This window comes from Zingiber officinale, chromosome 9A (assembly GCF_018446385.1).
Source record: "Zingiber officinale cultivar Zhangliang chromosome 9A, Zo_v1.1, whole genome shotgun sequence".
Lineage (NCBI taxonomy): Eukaryota > Viridiplantae > Streptophyta > Magnoliopsida > Zingiberales > Zingiberaceae > Zingiber > Zingiber officinale.
Genome location: NC_056002.1, coordinates 121,155,582 through 121,170,112, shown reverse-complemented (window position 1 = coordinate 121,170,112; position 14,531 = coordinate 121,155,582). Strand labels below are relative to the sequence as shown.

The 14,531-nt window shown below is 40.6% G+C and overlaps 3 long non-coding RNA genes across 4 annotated transcripts; all 3 read right to left on the bottom strand.

Annotated features, from left to right (window-relative positions):
- Positions 1-3,405: 3,405 nt before the first annotated feature.
- On the bottom strand, positions 3,406-5,469 carry LOC122018865. The gene is made up of 3 exons (XR_006121934.1): positions 5,432-5,469; positions 5,241-5,362; positions 3,406-3,463 (listed from the first exon to the last, which is right to left on the bottom strand). It is a non-coding gene; the product is annotated as an uncharacterized LOC122018865 (long non-coding RNA).
- Positions 5,470-5,490: 21 nt separating this feature from the next.
- LOC122021845 lies at positions 5,491-6,043 on the bottom strand. The gene is made up of 4 exons (XR_006122657.1): positions 6,006-6,043; positions 5,786-5,940; positions 5,591-5,659; positions 5,491-5,521 (listed from the first exon to the last, which is right to left on the bottom strand). It is a non-coding gene; the product is annotated as an uncharacterized LOC122021845 (long non-coding RNA).
- Positions 6,044-12,730: 6,687 nt separating this feature from the next.
- Positions 12,731-13,283, bottom strand: LOC122021733. 2 transcript variants are annotated; one of them, XR_006122623.1, is made up of 4 exons: positions 13,246-13,283; positions 13,026-13,180; positions 12,831-12,899; positions 12,731-12,761 (listed from the first exon to the last, which is right to left on the bottom strand). It is a non-coding gene; the product is annotated as an uncharacterized LOC122021733 (long non-coding RNA). The 2 variants fall into 2 exon arrangements; XR_006122622.1 differs by having other exon boundaries at positions 12,732-12,761; positions 12,831-12,918.
- Positions 13,284-14,531: the final 1,248 nt, after the last annotated feature.

The window sequence follows — 14,531 nt, the reverse complement described above, 5'->3', positions numbered from 1 at the left end:
TCCTTCGGTAGAGACCACGCAGTGCTTACACGATTCATCTCCGATCTTCACCAGCGACTCCACAGCTCTCTCTCAAGTTCAGATCGCCAGTTATTGAAGATTCTTCCAAGTCAAGAGGCGGATCAAAAGCAAGAAGAGAAGTTAGGGTTAGTGTTTATTGTAAGCTTTTGCTTATATTTCATATCCTTTCCTTTCTTGTTGTATTGAGAGTTTGTAAAGGCTTCTCCGCCTTCGGTAGTTACCATAGAGGAGTGTGTTTCATAGTGGAGGGTGCGTGAGTGTGTGGATCCTTGGATTAGTCACCTCTTGTGAGGTGGATACCAAGTAAAATCCATTTGTTAGCGTTGTATTTTGTTTCTTGTATATTTCCGCTGCACATCTTTGAAGAAACAAGCAACGCCAACCACGAAGCACGCGACGAGCTATTCACCTCCCCCCTCTAGCTACTTTTCGGTCCCAACAAGTGGTATCAGAGCGAGGTCGCTCTTCACCGGAATCATCGCCGGAAGGGGCAAACAAAACAAGCAAAGCTAGAGGGTGAAAAAGTTGAAGAAAATTCTACAAGTCGAAGACTTCACCAAAAGGCTCAACTTCAAGATGCAATTCCAAGATGGACTTGGATTTGACACAAGGGTGGCTCCACCATTCACAATGACACGCTTCGATTCTTGGAGATCAAGAATAAAAAATTTCTTGATGATGGAGATAGAGCAATGGTTTCCTCTTATGGAAGGCTTCGAGGCTCCAAGAAATTCAAAGGGAAAAATTCTCAAAAAGAGCAAATGGAGCCAAGAACAAATCCAAAGATGTGAGGCCAATGAAAAAGTGACCAAGCTTTTGGTCAATCTATTGCCTAGTCACATTTTGAAGCAAAATGGAGAGTTTGAAGATGCCAAGGAGCTATGGAGCAAATTGGCAAAGACTCATGAGATCTCCTCCACTGTACCAAGCCAAGAAAAATCTAAAGAGGGCGACTCATTGGAGCAAGACCGAGAGGAGGACTCCGAAGTTGAGAGATGTTCAACTTCCGAAGAAGAAGTCTAAGAAGAAGTTTCATCCTCAAAGGAGAGCAATCAAAAGAGCAAGGAAGGAGTATATTCCTTGTTTCATGTACAAGAGGATGAAGATGAAAGTGAAGCCTCCACCTCTAGGATTGAGGGGGAGCAATCTTCATTGATACCGGATCAAGAGCAAGAAGAATCCTCCACATCCGGGTCAAGAGAAGAAGAGGATGAAGAAGCTTCCACCTCCACGAATCAAGTCAAATCTATTGGAGGAGTATCATCTTCGGATCAAGAGGAAGCTTCTACCTCCGGATCAAAAGGAGAAGATGCCACCCCTACAAGCAAAGGTATAACAATTTCAATTAATAATAAAAATTATATCATATGCTTTGAATGTAGGGAACAAAGGCATTACAAAAGTAAATGCCTTAAATTGGCAAAGAAGAAGGGCCAAGTGACACAAAAGGGCAAAGAGAAGCCCAAGGAGACCATCCCCAATACAAAGAAGAGCAAGGAGCACATTGTATGTTTCTCTTGCAATCAAAAGGGGCATTACCGAAGTCAATTCCCTAAGGGGAAGAAGAAGGTGGTCAAGGCTCTTGGAGGAAGCTTAACTCAAGGGGGAGCCTTCAAGGTAAAAAAGAAGGTATCTTTTATTGAGCCTACTCCTTTAAATTATGGTAAAAAGCATGATAGTTCTAACTTATATCATTTTAATGCTATTTACCATGAAAATAGGAGGCATGATAAAATTAAAGAAAATCATGTAGGGTATCATGCTAAAACCACTACACCTAGGGCTAGGAATGTAGGTAAAAGTCTAGGCAAGAACTCTAAGGATTTTAGCTACAAGCCTAGAAACAAAAATGCTCATGGATTTAATGGAAAACCAAAAACTAAGGACTTAGTGATGGAAAATCAAGTCTTGAGGTCAAGATTTGACAAACTAGAAAAGACCCTAAAAAGGATGAAAAATATCCTTAAAGGGCAAAATGAGCAAAATCTAGGTTTAGGACAACAAGGGTCATCCAAGGGCCATAGAGGTTTGGGATACAAACCTAAAATCAAAAAGGATGTACCTACTTACCATAGGGTTCCATATGGCTATGGAACCCACCCTAAGTCTAGAAGTCAAGTCAAGGATACAAGGGAAGTCATCCCTAGAAGTATCTTTGCAACAACAAATGTGACTAAGACTTCTAAGAAGTCTAAGAAAGTCACTAACAAGGTCACAAGGGAGGCTATCCCTAGGATTGACCTAGAAAAAGTGACCAAGGATTCTAAGAAGCCAAACAAGGTCACTAGGAAGGTATCTAGGGAAGTTATCTCTAGTGAATACCTAGAGCATCCAAGGAGCACCAATAGGTGTTGGGTTCCTAGGAGCATTTTCTCTAACCCATAGATGGGTTAGAGAGTGTCAACTCTAAGAAGAAGGGTAGTTAACCCAACTTTGAAGAAATTGACACTCAAGGAGCATTTTCAAGGTTATTATTAACCTTTGAAAATGAAATGGATTTATGTTTACTCTTGGGAAGAGTAAAATGTGTCACAATTTTATAAATTGGACGATATTTTAAGTGACACAAATTGGGAAAATCATAAGAACTACCAAGTTGGGATTTTGGTATGTTCTTAGGAAATTTAAGGCCAATCTAAGCCTTAATTTAAAGTGCTACTCTTGTGGAAGAACGAAATATGCCAACATTTGAGGAATAAGCTTAATTTCAATTGGCATAAGTTAATCAATAGAACTAGAAATGCCAATTTAGGCTTTGACATTTTCTTGGAGCATTTAGAGGGCAATCTAGGGTTAAGTTTTAACTTAGCTAAGGTTTAAGGACACTTAGATAGATAATCTAGGTATTTTATTTATGCTAAACCTTGCCATGATTGTTTGCTCACTATATGCCATGACATCATATTTAGTTTTGTATTTTGCATTCATGACTTACTATGAAAAATATAAAAATACCATGTCATGTCATGCATACATCATGTCACGCCCCCAAAGGAGTTCCTGTCAGACCAAAAATCCGGCAGAACCTCCCCTGTACCGGTGACAATCTGAAGTATCACTACAAGCAAAATACATCAGTCACATGCGGCTGGAATATTTATATACACAACCACGCAGTTATAATAACAGCCCACACGGCTGGAATGAAACAATCACAACCACGCAGTTATATATAAAACAGCCCACACGGCTGTACTAAAAACCAACACAGCGGAAAAACGAAAACGGAAAGCCCAATACAACACAATCAACACACTGCTAGCCGGCTAGGCTTATACAACAAATACAACACCAAAACCATAAGATAGCCACACGGCTATACACAAATACAATGCCAAAAATAAGAAAAGAATATACAAAAGAAAACAATCACGATCTTCGGATGTGACGTAGGACCCGGCAGACAGGATACTCCGAGCGACACCAACCATCTACAGGCTACCTGAAAACATACATGTATATATGCGGTGGTGAGTATAGGTAACTCAGCGGGTAATAGAAAAGATAGTGCATGGACTATAAACAATATGGAGATCACAAGTATACAGTCTCAGTAGGGAATATGAACATGATCATACTATCATAATCAATGCATCCGAACATACCGACATAATAACTGACATATAAACTGTACAAAGCACAACTAACATAATGACAGATACAAACCCAATCTGGAATCGACACATGGTACAATGATCAGTAAACTCACCGGATCTGCAACAGATATACCCGTGACACCTGTGCAATATAAGTACGACTGCATATACATGTAAAATAAATGACATGTATGCAGCATGACAACCAAATGCAACAATCATATCTCAATCAAGTGCAACAACGACAATCACATGCAACTAGTATCTACTAGGCATGTATGCAAATGCAGATGCACCGCGCATCAAATGCAAGAATAATAACTGCGTATGCATGCTCCATGGTCACCCCCGCCACCTCTCTAGACACCACGACCCCTGTATGGCCGAGAGGCTTGGGTCTGTGACGACTGTACTACCCTCCAGCCCACTATATAGTGGTCGAGGCGGACAGTCCGCTAGTAGCTATCTAACTACATAGCATCAGGGTCCCTGACTGCTCACAACGCCGGATCTCACTAAACCTCGTGACCGGGTGGCACGACAGGACTAGCAGCAACTGCTCCAACTACCACTACCCATGAGTGGCCGAGTGTGCGGTGCTAAACCAAACCAACTGATGACTCTCTCACCACAAGGGAGACAATGGTCATCAGATGCAATGAATGATGAACATGATATATATATATATAATCATCATCCATGCAATAACTCCAAACCTCAAAAAATACCTCCAACAAGAGTATAATCGTCATGATACCACCACGTATCCCACCAAACACATATACACAACTATACGCGTATAATCAACCAAAAATCTCCAATAATCCACTAGACACATAGGCACCGAACGTAAGTACAATCAACATGTATCCTCCAATAATAACCACATCAGACACGTGTATAAACCATAAACATACAATCAACACAACTTCTCTAAAATACATAACCAAACACGTGTGTATATACAACATGCAAATGTAGGGTCAACACGATGACTCCTAAAAAACATACCAAGCTACATACAATCAACATTATATGCATAAATCAGCATGATAAACCCAACAACTCGACAATCCCCACTATACATACTCTACACGCGTAATCCCAGCAGAGTAGAAATCAAGAGTAGAGACTGCATATGATATAACTAGGACATCTCAAAGATCAAGCATAAGGATCAAGCAGGAAGGCAACCAACAAATACGATATAAGGAAAAGTAGCCTAATCCATCACATAAAACCATGCACTAAGCTCAATAAAATCTACATAGAGTCAAGGGAGAAATACCCGCCTTTATCTGTCGACCGTGTCAGATAAACCAATCCCCCGTCGAGACACTCGCCTCGAAATAAAATCCTGTGATCACATAATATACTTAGCTAATTACATAGGTAGCAAATAGCTAAATAAACTCCCAAATCTAATTAGGGAAGCCTTAATCGAAATGATTAACCTAATTCCTTAATCCAATTAGGTTTAACTAAATCCACCATCCTTCACTTCAATCCTACTCATGAGTTAATCAATTTAATCATGATCCTCTTCTAAAATCAATATACACTAATCAAATCCAATCATCCATCTATCACATAAATGTAACCAAAACTCCATAGTTAGCTCACCTTGATCCACAACAAAATCCACACCCTTTGATGAAGAAATCCAAAGTTTGCTGTGGAGAAAAATGGAGCTTCTCCACCCATTTACAGCTGGTCCAGCACAAATAGATGCCCAAAATCAACACCTAGCATAAATCCAATATCCAATACAACTTAATCCAATCTTAACATAATAAATCCATAACACAACTTACCCAAACTGAATCTGCAGCCACTCGATGAAAGAACCAGTAGCAGCTGCGCAGAAATGGATCTCCCCCTTTAACTCAAGCATCTTCATTCACCTTCCATACATCCATAACCAAGAATTAAACCCTAAATCACACTCCACATTCCTTTATCTAACCACTTACCCAAATTCGGATGCACCGTGGTTAATCCAAAGTCGAAAATATGCTTGCTGCCGCGACCAAACGTAACCTCTGCCACTAACAAGAATCCCTAATCAACACTACATAAAGATCAATACCCTAAAACAAAATCGGAACATCCACAGCTGAGCATTAGTTCTAATTACTGATGTATAATCATCCAAACAAGCAACTTACCCCTGAATCGATCTCTGATGTCTGGCCGAGAGCTTCACGTCGAAGCAAGAAGAGAGTCCCACACTACCCCTAGCGGTAGAAAGATGGCCGGAAGGAAGAATCTGATGGCTACAAATAGCCCCCAGTGGTCCAATCCTCGTCGGAGCTATAACAATCTGACACACTATGAATCTCAACATCCCAACAGAGGTAAGATCGACCAATGCATAGTATTACTCACCACAAATCCAGATTCGCAGCTTCTTCCCCGACCACATCATGCCGATCCAAGACAAAGGGAATCGGTAGGAATGCTAGGGCACCGCTCCAAGAAAGGCTCCGGCGTCCCGTGGGTCGACGATTCGCAGCGGCACGAGCGAGAGAGGGAAGCAGGAAGCTCGGTCGGCGATGCGTCGATGCGATCGCGATGCCAACGACGATGGCGCAACAGCATGGGAAGAATCGGAGAGGAGAGGAAAAGGAATTGCAACACCATCGACCTAAAGGGTCGGCTAAGGCCCCCTGGAGAAGACCGTTACCGGCGGTCGGCGTTGATGCCCGGCAACTGGCGATGAAACTGGATCGTGAGGGAGAGGAGTCGGGGGAAAAGGATGTCGCGCGAGAATGGCTTCGGGAGAAGAAGATGGGAAATTTAGGGATTAAGGTTTTTAATTAAATACTTAGGTCAACTTAATTAAATCCTAAGTTAACCTCTTAATTAACTCCCAACTTAAATGGGTATTCCAAACAAGCCTCTACTGTACCCCAAATCCATCCCCTCAAAACAGGTCATACAGACTCCGTTTAAATCCCGAAAAATATCTAAAAATTTTGAAAAAATTCAATAAATTTTTCCGTCCAATAATATTTATTATTTAATTTTCTGATATCTTACATTCTCCCCCACCAATAAAAATTTGGTCCCCAAATTTACTGGTCAATTCAAGGATCCATACCCAAGGGTAACCACCAAGCAATATACTCATATACCACTCCATCTAAGTATCATGAACAAATCACCAACCGTGATGATCCAACTACCCCAAAATCCATAATCCACTATCAATAAATCCTCCAATACATGTATAGAGCGCTCAAACTATCCATCAGTTTGAGATAAAAATCTATACTAAAGTGAAACTCCTAATCTAAAGTCTGCTGTAACCCTAATCAAAACCATGACACAAAATCACTGATCTCCATCCAAAACAATACTCAGAGATACCTCATCCAGTCCGGTAATCCCTCTAGAGTATAATCCTACTACTCAATCCAAAAGAATCTATCCTACAAATCGATAGCTAGAAAGCTAAGTCATCATCCAACAATGATTACCCAAACTATTATATCCTCTCCATGTCCTGGATAATCCCATAACAAAATCCATCATAATATGCTCCCAACTCCACTATAGTATCCAAATCAATGGAGACAATCCCATAACATAATAATCCTGAAAATAATCCTGATGGTCTCCGATGTTCAGCCTCGCTGATACACTAAACATCAAGCTACAAAATCCACGATGTCATTCTTCATACCGTTCCACCAATAAGAGTGCTCCAATGTCTCAATGCATCATATGTCACCCGAATGTATCGCAAATCCAGATCAATGTGTTCCCTATAGTAACTCCTCTCGGATAAGAAGTGACTCGAAAATACGCATAATCTCCCATGGAAATAAAGAATCCAATTCTCATTACACGAGAATTCTAACTACTGGCACGAGACTACTCCGCTCATGCTATGTCGAAACTGCACTAAATCCGAGGTACAATACATCTGTGTAGAGTACAAATCCGTCCACACTAGAAAACATAACTAAGACGGTGCAGTTATCTAAACTAATCTCGCAAACATCTATCCAGGAAAATTCCATACTCTTCCTAGACAATCCGGTCAACTGCATAAATGCTGGAGAAAACCCTCAATCAATCTCTAGTAATATCCAGCCAGACGAACAGCGAACCTCCGGTATAGACTACGCCTACTCCCAACCGATAACAACCTCTATCTCCTGTGGATCCACCGATATCCTCTACTAAACACAACGTGTCCCAAAACCTCGCAGAAGACAATCAAAATACGCACTACTCAACGTCACCTGTAGATGTTCCCATCGAAGCATCTCTAGAACTATGCGAAGATAGTGAACGTGATCCACCTCGGATCAGGAATAAATCACAATATCATCATCAATGGAGACAATGAAAACTGATCTAAACACCCTAAGAATACCAAGTACACTGAGTCCATGAAAACATTTAGCACGGTATGCCTAAATGGTAACACCAAGGACTCATAATGTACGTACAACAGGTTTACTCACTCATAAGGTCCCCGACAACAAGAATGTAGCCTAATCACCAACTACAAATCACTAAATCCATAAATCCATATATATCACAAACACACTACACTCCATGTCGCTATCAACGCCAAATAATATATCATCAAAAGACAACATATCACCACACCTGATCTCACAATATCCATCAATCAAAATCGTCCTCAACATCAATCAATCATACCAGATAGTCTCCTACACAAAGATAGAGAAAAAGGAAAACATCCAACCGTCAACACCTACTGCCAACAACTAAATGTATCCCAAAAGTCTATCAAATCTCATCATCTCATCCTTTCAGATAATCAAATATCCATAGTAAAAGAATATCAATCCAAAGTCAAAGGGTCACACAATCTCCTGACTAAGAGTCTACCTATCAAGAGAGTATCTCCACTACCCTCATAATCATCCTATATATGTCCATCGATAAATGCTGATAAAAAGGTCGAACCCTCCAATCTGAAATATAACCTACAAGACCTAGTATAATGATCACGTGGGCAAGGTCTTGAGCTACCTGATAGAGACAATGTTAGCTGAATCGTCTAATCATTGTCTTGTATCCCATCATACTGTGATTGCTCCACCCTGAGGTTCAGAAACCTCCAGTATCGAGCAATGAACATAATGATAGAGGATTGCTACAACTAAATAGCTGATCAAAATATCCGTCAATCGACGCTCTACCCCTCAAAGATCATCATCTGAAATCATACCTAGTTATAATCGGAACTTCTAGGTATTACTCAACTAATACCACTACCTCCGTATCATTACAGGTCGTAGATCACTAGGTACATCAAACATATCTAACTACATCCGATAGCTCTATGAGTCAGGATCTCCCATGGAGCAACGTTAGACGAGTCTACTAGTCATTCCTTAAAATCCATCGTGCTGACGAAAGAAGTAGAGAACTACTCTCTCTCCAAACACCTCAAGGAAATCACTAAGTGATGACCTAATCTCCAAAAAGCATTCCCTGCTTCTTCCTTCACGTGGTACCGGGTCACGTAAAGGTTAAGTAGCTAACTTCAACTCTCTCATGTCAGTACAAATCATATATCCAAATGTGCTCTCCAACTCATACACCCTAGTAATGGATCCATCTCATAAGTGTTAAGCATGTAGCCTTACACCTTTCCCACTTCAACAGAGGTATCCTATCCGCATGTACCTTCTAAGTCAACCTATCAGGTACAAACAGTCCATGGTCAAAGTCCCCATGGAATAGGGTACGACAACCCTCTACAGGCTGACCAAGCCCAGAATGGTATACGGCTAACCCAGTCCTCCCCATGACGGTACAAGTCATGTACTCAAGTATGTCTCCCAAAATATCTAACCAAGCACAAGTATCCCAAAGATAAGAATCTCAAATAATAGAGTAAGTTGATCTCCTACTGATCGGATCAACATAAACAAATCGATCAACTATTTTATGATCCAACAAGAGTATATCAATCCTCCGCTAATCAAACTAAGGTAAATGATACACAACTACCCAAGTCAACAAGGGTAATAAGTCAAATCCCACTGCACAAGTCAAACAGGTAACCCCAATCCTAAACCGGAGTAAATCGGTACTCTACTAACTGAGTCAACATGAGTATACAGATATCGTCCACTACCCAGCTAATGATAATAAAGACTGGTATGTGACTCTGACTCTCAACCAACTAGTAGTAACAGACACTAAAAACTACTGGTAGTATGATATGAGAAACCCCTTGAGACTGTATAACCTTGATCTCCATTAGGGTCAACCGTGATCAGTGATTGACCCAACACATGCAATGCATGCTACAAACAAATACACATGTACTAACCAAAGAGTACTAACACATGTCATAACTAACTATCATGGGCAACAATACATACACCAACAGAAATGTATGCTAACAATATGCAAACATACCTCCTATAGCTCCGAAGATGTCCTGCTGCTGCCTGGTCCCAAAACCAGAAAAGTCACATCAAGAGAAACCAAAACACGAAATCCGAAAACACGAATAACAGGCATCGTACCTGCTCTGATACCACTAAATTGGTATCAGATAAAATCTCGAAAATCTAAAACAAAAACAAAGCAGGCATCGTACTCGCTCTGATACCAAAAATTGTCACGCCCCAAAAGAGTCTCTGCCAGACAAAAATCCGGCAGCATCTCCCCTGTACGGGTGACAATATGAAGCATCACTACAAACAAAATATACATTAGCCACATGCGGCTGGAATATTTATATACACAACCACGCAATTATAATAACAGCCCACACGGCTGGAATGAAACAATCACAACCACGCAGTTATATATAAAACAGCCCACACGGCTGTACTAAAAACCAACACAGCGGAAAAACGAAAACGGAAAGCCCAATACAACACAATCAACACACTGCTAGCCGGCTAGGCTTATACAACAAATACAACACCAAAACCATAAGATAGCCACACGGCTATACACAAATACAATGCCAAAATAAGAAAAGAATATACAAAAGAAAACAATCACGATCTTCGGATGTGACGTAGGACCCGGCAGACAGGATACTCCGAGCGACACCAACCATCTACAAGCTACCTGAAAACATACATGTATATATGCGGTGGTGAGTATAGGTAACTCAATGGGTAATAGAAAAGATAGTGCATGGACTATAAACAATATGGAGATCACAAGTATACAGTCTCAGTAGGGAATATGAACATGATCATACTATCATAATCAATGCATCTGAACATACCTGACATAATAACCTGACATATAAACTGTACAAAGCACAACTAACATAATGACAGATACATACCCAATCTGGAATCGACCCATGGTACAATGATCAGTAAACTCACCGGATCTGCAACAGATATACCCGTGACACCTGTGCAATATAAGTACGACTGCATATACATGTAAAATAAATGACATGTATGCAACATGGCAACCAAGTGCAACAATCATATCTCAAACAAGTGCAACAACGACAATCACATGCAACTAGTAACTACTAGGCATGTATGCAAATGCAGATGCACCGCGCATCAAATGCAAGAATAATAACTGCGTATGCATGCTCCATGGTCACCCCCGCCACCTCTCCAGACACCACGACCCCTGTATGGCCGAGAGGCTTGGGTCTGTGACGACTGTACTACCCTCCAGCCCACTATATAGTGGTCGAGGCGGACAGTCCGCTAATAGCTATCTAGCTAAATAGCATCAGGGTCCCTGACTGCTCACAACGCCGGATCTCACTAAACCTCGTGACCGGGTGGCACGACAGGACTAGCAGCAACTGCTCCAACTACCACTACCCATGAGTGGCCGAGTGTGCGGTGCTAAACCAAACCAACTGATGACTCTCTCACCACAAGGGAGACAATGGTCATCAGATGCAATGAATGATGAACATGATATATATATATATAATCATCATCCATGCAATAACTCCAAACCTCAAAAAATACCTCCAACAAGAGTATAATCGTCATGATACCACCACGTATCCCACCAAACACATATACACAACTATACGCGTATAATCAACCAAAAATCTCCAATAATCCACTAGACACATAGGCACCGAACGTAAGTACAATCAACATGTATCCTCCAATAATAACCACATCAGACACGTGTATAAACCATAAACATACAATCAACACAACTCCTCTAAAAATACATAACCAAACACGTGTGTATATACAACATGCAAATGTAGGGTCAACACGATGACTCCTAAAAAACATACCAAGCAACATACAATCAACATTATATGCATAAATCAGCATGATAAACCCAACAACTCGACAATCCCCACTATACATACTCTACACGCGTAATCCCAGCAGAGTAGAAATCAAGAGTAGAGACTGCATATGATATAACTAGGACATCTCAAAGATCAAGCATAAGGATCAAGCAGGAAGGCAACCAACAAATACGATATAAGGAAAAGTAGCCTAATCCATCACATAAAACCATGCACTAAGCTCAATAAAATCTACATAGAGTCAAGGGAGAAATACCCGCCTTTATCTGTCGACCGTGTCAGATAAACCAATCCCCCGTCGAGACGCTCGCCTCGAAATAAAATCCTGTGATCACATAATATACTTAGCTAATTACATAGGTAGCAAATAGCTAAATAAACTCCCAAATCTAATTAGGGAAGCCTTAATCGAAATGATTAACCTAATTCCTTAATCCAATTAGGTTTAACTAAATCCACCATCCTTCACTTCAATCCTACTCATGAGTTAATCAATTTAATCATGATCCTCTTCTAAAATCAATATACACTAATCAAATCCAATCATCCATCTATCACATAAATGTAACCAAAACTCCATAGTTAGCTCACCTTGATCCACAACAAAATCCACACCCTTTGATGAAGAAATCCAAAGTTTGCTGTGGAGAAAAATGGAGCTTCTCCACCCATTTACAGCTGGTCCAGCACAAATAGATGCCCAAAATCAACACCTAGCATAAATCCAATATCCAATACAACTTAATCCAATCTTAACATAATAAATCCATAACACAACTTACCCAAACTGAATCTGCAGCCACTCGATGAAAGAACCAGTAGCAGCTGCGCAGAAATGGATCTCCCCCTTTAACTCAAGCATCTTCATTCACCTTCCATACATCCATAACCAAGAATTAAACCCTAAATCACACTCCACATTCCTTTATCTAACCACTTACCCAAATTCGGATGCACCGTGGTTAATCCAAAGTCGAAAATATGCTTGCTGCCGCGACCAAACGTAACCTCTGCCACCAACAAGAATCCCTAATCAACACTACATAAAGATCAATACCCTAAAACAAAATCGGAACATCCACAGCTGAGCATTAGTTCTAATTACTGATGTATAATCATCCAAACAAGCAACTTACCCCTGAATCGATCTCTGATGTCTGGCCGAGAGCTTCACGTCGAAGCAAGAAGAGAGTCCCACACTACCCCTAGCGGTAGAAAGATGGCCGGAAGGAAGAATCTGATGGCTACAAATAGCCCCCAGTGGTCCAATCCTCGTCGGAGCTATAACAATCTGACACACTATGAATCTCAACATCCCAACAGAGGTAAGATCGACCAATGCATAGTATTACTCACCACAAATCCAGATTCGCAGCTTCTTCCCCGACCACATCATGCCGATCCAAGACAAAGGGAATCGGTAGGAATGCTAGGGCACCGCTCCAAGAAAGGCTCCGGCGTCCCGTGGGTCGACGATTCGCAGCGGCACGAGCGAGAGAGGGAAGCAGGAAGCTCGGTCGGCGATGCGTCGATGCGATCGCGATGCCAACGACGATGGCGCAACAGCATGGGAAGAATCGGAGAGGAGAGGAAAAGGAATTGCAACACCATCGACCTAAAGGGTCGGCTAAGGCCCCCTGGAGAAGACCGTTACCGGCGGTCGGCGTTGATGCCCGGCAACTGGCGATGAAACTGGATCGTGAGGGAGAGGAGTCGGGGGAAAAGGATGTCGCGCGAGAATGGCTTCGGGAGAAGAAGATGGGAAATTTAGGGATTAAGGTTTTTAATTAAATACTTAGGTCAACTTAATTAAATCCTAAGTTAACCTCTTAATTAACTCCCAACTTAAATGGGTATTCCAAACAAGCCTCTACTGTACCCCAAATCCATCCCCTCAAAACAGGTCATACAGACTCCGTCTAAATCCCGAAAAATATCTAAAAATTTTGAAAAAATCCAATAAATTTTTCCGTCCAATAATATTTATTATTTAATTTTCTGATATCTTACACATCATGTAGTTATAGGAATCTTTCTTTTGAAAGCTATTTCATTTTGATGTATGCTATAACATTATCATGCATTATGTTCATTTCCTTAAAATTAAGGGCAAATGACATTAATCAACAAGTCAACAAGTGACATCCTAGGTGGATGTTCAATATCCACAAAATGCCTAGATAGATATGCATGATCCCTAGATTAGGGCAAAACTAAATTTTACATCTCACAAAGACCTATAAGATGACTTATATGTGTTTTAGTACATATTAGATACAAGTGAGATGTAATGATGATGAACAAAACTCAAGATGTTGATTTAGTGCATTCTTTTGAGTTTTAAATTCATCAAAACACATAGTTATGTGTTTTCCCATCATTGGGAAAGCTAATGTACAAGTCATGTGCATTAAGCCCAAGGAATATGGTGGGATATTGGTTTTGAAAATGTTTTTAAAATGATTTTGGAAAACCTTGGTGAAGGCTATCTTTTGATAGTAATCACCATTGAATAGTTAGACACAAACTTGAAGAAAACACTAAAGTTTTTGTAAGTTCTCAAGTTTATGTCAATCTTTGAAAATATGATGTATTTTCATAGAAAACTATTTTTCCATGATAAATTATACCCTAAATAATAT